An 8,071-nucleotide genomic window follows, 5' to 3' on the forward strand; every position below is an offset into this window, starting at 1 on the left:
GCAGACACCCCCAACCCCCCCCCCCACACACACACACACACACACCGCTCCGCCGTGCCTGCTTTAGCTGTTTTTCTAAACATTTTATAATCGTCGGAGAGTCAGTTTTACTTTTTTAATGTATTCAAACAATGCTATAATTATGTCCATGTATAGACACAAACAACAGGATTCTTACATTTAGAACAAAATATTGAACTGTATCACTGCCATGGGCTCACCTTTTTGGGTACGCTCCATTCTTTAAAAAAACAAACACTCAGATGGTGGGACTGTATAACTTGCTCATCTTGTCGTTGTTTCATTGAACCTGACTATCTTGCAGAAAACTTAGGATCGACCAGGCACGTTTACAGGGTGTGGGTTTTGGGGGTCGGCATCTAGAAACACCGCTTGTCATAGTCTGAACCCTTCCCAGCATAAATTCCTGCAAACACCCATAACAAACATTTCTACGTATGTTTTTAATATTATTATTATTAAGTAAGTGAAAAGAAGACATGTACGGTACATAATATTTGATCTGAAACATATTTTTAGGCCCAACAGCACCTGTATCGTTGTTGGTTTATGCATTTGAAATAAAGTAATGACAAGTACGTTTGAATTTATGTTTTCTTCTCCTTTATTTCGGGTATTTCATAACCTGCCTAAAAGACGCATTAATTGGCCGCCTCCAATATAAAGTTCTAGCTATGTCAATGAGAACAGAACAGAACTTTATTACTCTCAGGCCGTTTTTCAGTAAGACTTAGAATCGAACCCCCTCAGTGGACCCATTCACTGATTCGGTTTTTCCCGTCCCAACCGGTGCTCTACGACTGGTATATCAAGGGTTGTGATATGCTCTGCTTTGCCTGTTGAAAACTGCACATAAAATAGCCCTTGCTGGTGATGGAAAAATGTACTTGTTTTTCTCTATATGTTACGATTGCCACGTTTGACACCCATCGATAAATAAATCAATATGTTCTAGTGGAATCGTTAAACAAAACAAACTTTAACTTCAATGGCGTTCGACGAACATGGGGGAAAAGAGCTAACTCAACAAAATTAATTAAAGAACAGTAGATATTTTCAACATGTACCTTTAAATATTAAATGTGATGAAAAACAAAGCACTTGTAAGGACTGTTGACGTTGTGACGTGTTCTTAAAATAATTGATGAATTAAACGACAATTATCGTTGTGTATCAAAGTGTAACAAATTCTAGCCGAACGTGCATTTCAGCAATTTTCATAAATCCACCCCCCCCCCCCCCCCCAAAAAAAAACAACAAAAAAAACAACAAACAAACAAACAAACAAACAAACAAAAAACACTGTTTGTGTGTATCACGGGACAGATTTTTAATAAAACAACTGCCTAGAAGTAATTTGAAATGAAAACTTGCTGAAACAGTATGACACTAGGCTCGGTGTATTACCAAACCTCTGGTGACCATTAATTAATTGTGTTTAGTAACTGAACATAGGTGCAATACAGTAAAACAGGATCTAAAAGTATAAATTACAACTAATATACAAAATAAAAACATCACACCACGTGTTACAAACTCCAGGGGTTTTTACATAATTTGTCCTATTAATTTTGTGTTTCTCCTTGTGGAACTTCTATTGCTCTATAGTATTGTATTCTATTGTTAAATATTAGTTCATTAGTTTGAGTGTGCGTGGTTTGGTACGTAATAAGGTTTCAGCAGTCCGATGTAAATAAATAATTCATGAAATTCGTCGCGAATGTTTGTTTTGTTTTTTGTTCTTTTTGTGCTGTTGTTGTTTTGGGGTGGGGGTTTTTTTGTGTGTTGTTGTTGTTGGGGGGGAGTTCGGGGGTTGGGGGTTGTTCTGTTTTATTGTTGGGTGTTTGGTTTTGTCGTGTGGGGTTGTTTTTTTTGTTGGGGGTTTTTGTGTTGTTCTTTTGTGGTTTTTTGTTGTTGGGTTGTGTTGGATTTCGTTTAGGTTTTTGTTCTTTTTGTGCTGTTTTTGTTTTGGGGTGGGGGGGGTTTTGTTGTTTTTTTTGTGGTTTTTTTTTTGTTTTTGTTGTTTGTTTTTTTGGGGGGGGGTTGTTGTTGTTTTTTGTTGGGTTGTGTTGGATTTTGTTTTTGTTTGTTTTGGTTGTTTGGTGGGTGGGGTCAACGAAGTGGACAGTCTAGGCCTATATTCTGTTTACTGTTCCAGTGTTTTGTTGGTGGGGGAGGGGGGAGAGACTTTTCTTTATGTTCCGGATTTAAATATACTGGGCCAGGGATGTTCAGATAAAATCAAACTTTTTAGAGTCAAGACTCGAGACTAATAGAGTCTGAGACACAGGGTCATGACAACGCCATACAAATTGCATGCGTGTGATGTCATTTGAGATTGAGTCTGCACCCTTATAAAACTTAAAGTCTAGACGTTAAAAGAAGTTAAAAGTCTAGACTTTACGGTTTATAAGCACGGGGTCAGGTCTTAAATTAACAGTCAGTTTTGTGCATTCAGAAGTGCTGTTGTCGTTGTTGTCGTCGTTGTTAAAATATGACGTTAAATAGTTTGGTGACCCCGATTTAGCAGCGATAATTATGAGAAATAATCTAGTTTTATGAAAGGTACAAAAAACATGTGGTCCTAGGGGAACTAATGCTTATATCGATTAATAGCTAAAACACATTCAGAAGTTGTTTCCCCTTATCCATATATTCACTTTACGAAACCAAAACTTATTTACGATGGGCATTCAAAATGTCCTAAAAAATTATTACATGGTGTAATTTACATTTTGCCCGAATTAAACAAAAGAGCCCGAATCTGGATAACAATATTTATTCATATCAGGCCCGTAGCCAGAATTTTGAGGGGGGTGGGGTCATTTAAGCTTAGGCCGAGTTGCTTAGGGGGGTCCGGGGCATATTGAAAAAAGCCACCGTTGGGGTGGGGGGGTCGACACACACACACCACACACACACACACACCGACCCCCATTGGCTACGGGCCTGCATATTAGCATTACTGCCAAACAGTTATATCTAAGGTTGCAAACGAACCATTACACATTTTTACATGGATGACAATTAATATTGTGGTTAGAATGATCCAAATACATGGTGAAAAGGTTTCAGGTCACCTCAGTTTGCGCGAATATCTCTATCGTGTTTGTCCTAATTTGAGGATTTGTTTCAGCACTGGTGATTAGGGGGGCAGCTGGCCCCTCCTCTCCCCCCCCCCATCTTTTACCCGAAAACCACTAGAGCACATTGATTTATTAATCATCGGCTATTGGATGTCAAACACATGGTCATTTTGACAGTCACAGAGAGGAAGCCCGCTACTTTTTTTCATTAGTAGCAAGGGATCTTTTATATGCATCATCCCACAGACAGGACAGCACATACCATGGCCTTTGATATCACAGTCATGGTTCACTGGCTTGAACACAATAGGCTCACCGAGGGTGATTGATCCTAGAATGATGTACAAGTCAAATCAGTATGCCTTATGAAACCAGTAAAGAAAGAAAGAAAGAAATGTTTTATTTAACGATGCACTCAGTAAATAAACGTGTTGAGTGCATCGTTAAATAAAACATTTCTTTCTTTCTTTCTTTACTGGTTTCATATGGCATAATGACGGAGAGTTTAACGACATCTCAGCCAGGTTAAAACCTAACTATTTGGTGTCAGACTCGGCAGACGTGTAGAAAATACTTGCCTGCTCATCAAATGCGAATAAAAATTCTGACGGATAAGTTTAAAAACTGCAACTACCAGTCTGATGGGCAATCTGTCTTTTTCTGACTGGCTTTTTTTCTTCTTTTTTTTTCCATCAAATCTGTGACTCCATATGCCAAAATTCCAAACTATTCAAACAAACGGTTAAAAAAGATGACGAAATACACAATACATGTACCGCGACATTCCGAAAACAGTCGGTCAAAGGTATATACTTCTTAGAAATAGCTTATTTATGAAGAAGAAGAAGGAAATGTTTTATTTAAGGACACACTCAACACATTTTATTTACTTTTATATGGCGTGGGACATATGGTTAAGGACCACACAGATATTGAGAGAGGAAACCTGCTGTCGCCACTTCATGGGCTACTTTTTTCGATTAGCAGAAAGGGATCTTTTATATGCACCATTCCATAGACAGGATAGTACATACCATGGCCTTTGTTACACCAGTTGTGGAGCGCTGGCTGGAATGAGAAATAGCCCAATGGGCCCACTGACAGGGATCAATCCCAGACCAACCACACATCAAGCAAACGCTTTACTACTGAGCTATGTCCCACCCAATTCAAAAAAAGAAGAAGAGTAACCTATGTGGCGGTAGCAGGTTTCCTCAAACCTACTAACAATGTAATCACCAGACTAGGCAGCTGGCTTGAGTCCCATGGAGAGCGTTCTTGAACCTTAGATTAGATATAAGTATGAATATAGCCAAGGTGAGGGTGTGATAATATATCTTTAATTGAGATTAATGTGAAAAATGTGTTTTCGCTACATTTTGTCATCTTTTTAAGGAAGAAAATGTTTTACTCAACACATTTTATCTTTTTTAAGGTGTCTTATGGGAAGTGAAAAATGTGTTTTCATGGTACATAGTAAAAACATAGTGAACGCATATTTCACAAAATGTGAAAAATGTGTTAGAATTTTGTGACAAATGTGGCAGGATTCTTCACACGTGTGAAAAATGTGTTTTGTGAAAATGAGGTCCAACAGAGCAGAGTGTGAAGATGTTCGAGATGAAATGATCTACGGTGTGTGATCTCTTACATGGGTAAGTAAGAACTTGAATGAGTAATTGCCAGGTGATATTATAAGTTTAAATCATTAACTAACTATAGATAAAGAAAAGCTGTCCACACATGTGATGTATTATACAGGAATTTATTACAAATTGCATGTATTGGCATATTAAATATTTACAAAAATACATTCAACAAAATAATATAACAAAATCATGTCATCATATCACATGCACATTCTGACAAACACCATTACCATGACAATTTCAACAAATTTCTCTTCTATGTACATTTTGTATATGCTACAAAATATCTAATAAAAACTCACTTGCTCCAAAAACAAAACTAACAAGCTACAAAACATCAGATAAAAACTCAATTACTCAAAATAATTATTTAAATATACATGATATCAATCATATGTCAATAGTTAAATTAAAACATTAAAAGTGTTAACAAGAGTTCCGGTGAGGTACATGACACGCCCATCAGGAGTTTGATGGAAAACCATATCTATACATGTATTAATGAATATATTACAGTTTTGATTCAAGTCTAATTATGTGAAATTTTTGCAATGGGATGGATGAACAGTTTGTTTTGGACCAACCACCATTCTAAGTTTTTGTTATATGTGAGGTTTGATGGTCCTGTATGCATCTGTATGCAAGATATAGTCTGGACAAGAATTTACTGTTATGTGCAGTAGACCGTGAAAAGTAGGTCGCAATGATCTAGTAAAGCGACACACCACCATCCCAAGTTGTTCCTATATGTGAGGTTTGATGGTCCTGTATGCAAGATATAGTATGGACAAGGATTTACTGTTGTGTGCAGTAAACCATGAAAAGTAGGTCACAGTGACCTAGTATTGTATGTGACAAACTGCCATCCCAAGTTGTTCCTACATGTGAGGTTTGATAGTCCTGTATGCATCTGTATGCAAGATATGGTCCGGACAAGAAAACATTAAGAGACAGACGGACAGATGGATGGACAGACAGACAGACATACGGACATACGGACAGACAGACGGACAATGCCATTCCAAATATGACCCATCATGGATGGGCATATAAAAACTAAAAATGTGGAAACATGTTTATGTACAAGGGATGAAATAAATTACATTATATTCACACACTTTGATTCAATCAGGTTTTCATTCGGGCCAGATCAAATATCTGGCAGGAATGTCGGCCAATTTCGACCCCTGCATTCAGAATATTATACTTTGCACCATTTTCAGTGTGAAGCCAATTTGTTTTAATAACAATAGTCAGTGCAATGTTCACTGAACTTATAATGTTACTATTCTAAGTGAATAACTGCAAGATCCAGTACTTCTGTCTGAGAAGCCAGGGCACCACGACTGGTACATCAAAGGTATGTACTGTCCTGTCTGTGGGATGGTGCATATAACAGATCCTTTGCTACTAATGAAAAAATATAGCAGCTTTCCTCTATGACTGTGTCAAAATGATCATATGTTGGACATCCAATAGCCGATGATTAATAAATCATTGTGTTCTAGTGGTGTCATTAAACAAAAACAAAGCATAAACTTCTGCTTGAGAATTCTGGTTGTGTTTTAAACCTGTTAAGTAAATATACAGGTACATTCATTTTACACCTTCCATTACCACCACCAAATGTCTGCTAGTCTTGTCAAAAAAAACAAAAAAAACAATACATTGTAGTAAAATGTATTAATATATAACCTGTACACAAGTTAAGTCTAAAATACAAATTAAAAATCAATATATACACTTGATTCTGAGGTACTTGTATACACTGACTCCTGTTAATTTACTTCATGCTTATCCCCAATTATTTATTAAGGTTCAAGCACGTCATCATGGGTACACATCTTGGTTATGTTTGTCCAGGATAAGGTTCTTGGTTAGTGAGACTAATTAAAAGATTCCTGCTTCACACATACATTATTGTAAATGTGATCACTGTTACATTTGGAAAATGTACAGTTTTCCTTTGTTTCTGCAATATGAATGCTGTAAATATACTATGTTTTGTGTCTAGAATATATTGTAAGTGGTCAATACTGGCCAAAACTGCATGTAGAAAGTATTGTTATATGAAGGTGTGGGTAATTTTTGGCATGCTTCCATCAGAGAACTGTTCAAGCACGCCTGCCATGGGAACAACCTCTGAGATGAAAGTTTATACCATGTGTTGTTTTAATTAATTGGGAAGCTGGGGTTGAGTGTTAATTGAGTACATATCACTAATCTGCTCTGTGTAAATTGAGTAACTCATTGCATGATTAACATGTTCAAGTGAGTGATTGGTAGATTGACAATTATTGACTAACATGTTCAAGTGAGTGATTGGTAGATTGACAATTATTGACTAACGTGTTGTTTCAAATGGTTGATAGTATAGGATATTAAACAAGCTTCCATTTCATATCATGTTTATGTCCTGAATGAAATAATTTTCAATTGTCATGAGTTATTTCACATGGGACACAAACATGATATGAAATGGTAGCGAGTTTAATATCCTATTTATTACCCATAATCGATCTTAATTTATATAACTCATCTCGTTTCGTTATGTTCCTGTAAGGTTGTAGTGTGCCAATTGATGATGTCGAAGTGTTACGTCCCACTATGCATTCTAGTGGGACGTATCACTTTGATATGTACCAAGTTATTTTTAACCATATGGCTAATAATTAATAAAAGCAATGTTTTAGATAGAACTGATATTTTTGTCTTATTACTTTACAAAATGAATCATACTACTGCGTAGATAAAGTACTGCATCTGATAGTCCCTCGCAGTTTTCGCAGTACTTTGTTGCTTGCAAAACTTTCTAAACTTACAATGGCTATTTTAGAGACCGATTGACAAAAACGTCTTCAAACACTCATAATGAAAATTCAGTGGTAATGGAGGCTACTTAACTGAAATAAAATGTGCAGTAATTACACAAGGGAAAGTCATGACTGAGACCATCAAACATGTTAGAGGGGTCAAGTCATGCTCCTCCGAAAAAATATATGGAAAAAATAAAATTTGCTTGAGCAGGTGGGTGGGGTTCAAATGTGGTCCTGCCAAGACTGACAGATCTAGATGTATTAAATCAATTAACTTAAACAACCTCAGTAAGTTTCACCCCCTCCCACATAAAGTTAGTTGTAACCAGACTGATAAAAATTGCTTTCTGTTTTTTTCAATCTTCCTTGGTTCTTAATATTTTCTCTATACATGTATTATATTTGAAAACTAAAACCAACCTACTATTGGTTTAAACAATATTTATTGCCATTAAAAAACAGTAGAGGTATGTCAGGTCACAATAAAACTATGATTTTT

This window comes from Gigantopelta aegis, chromosome 7 (genome assembly GCF_016097555.1).
Source record: "Gigantopelta aegis isolate Gae_Host chromosome 7, Gae_host_genome, whole genome shotgun sequence".
Classification (NCBI taxonomy): Eukaryota; Metazoa; Mollusca; class Gastropoda; order Neomphalida; family Peltospiridae; genus Gigantopelta; species Gigantopelta aegis.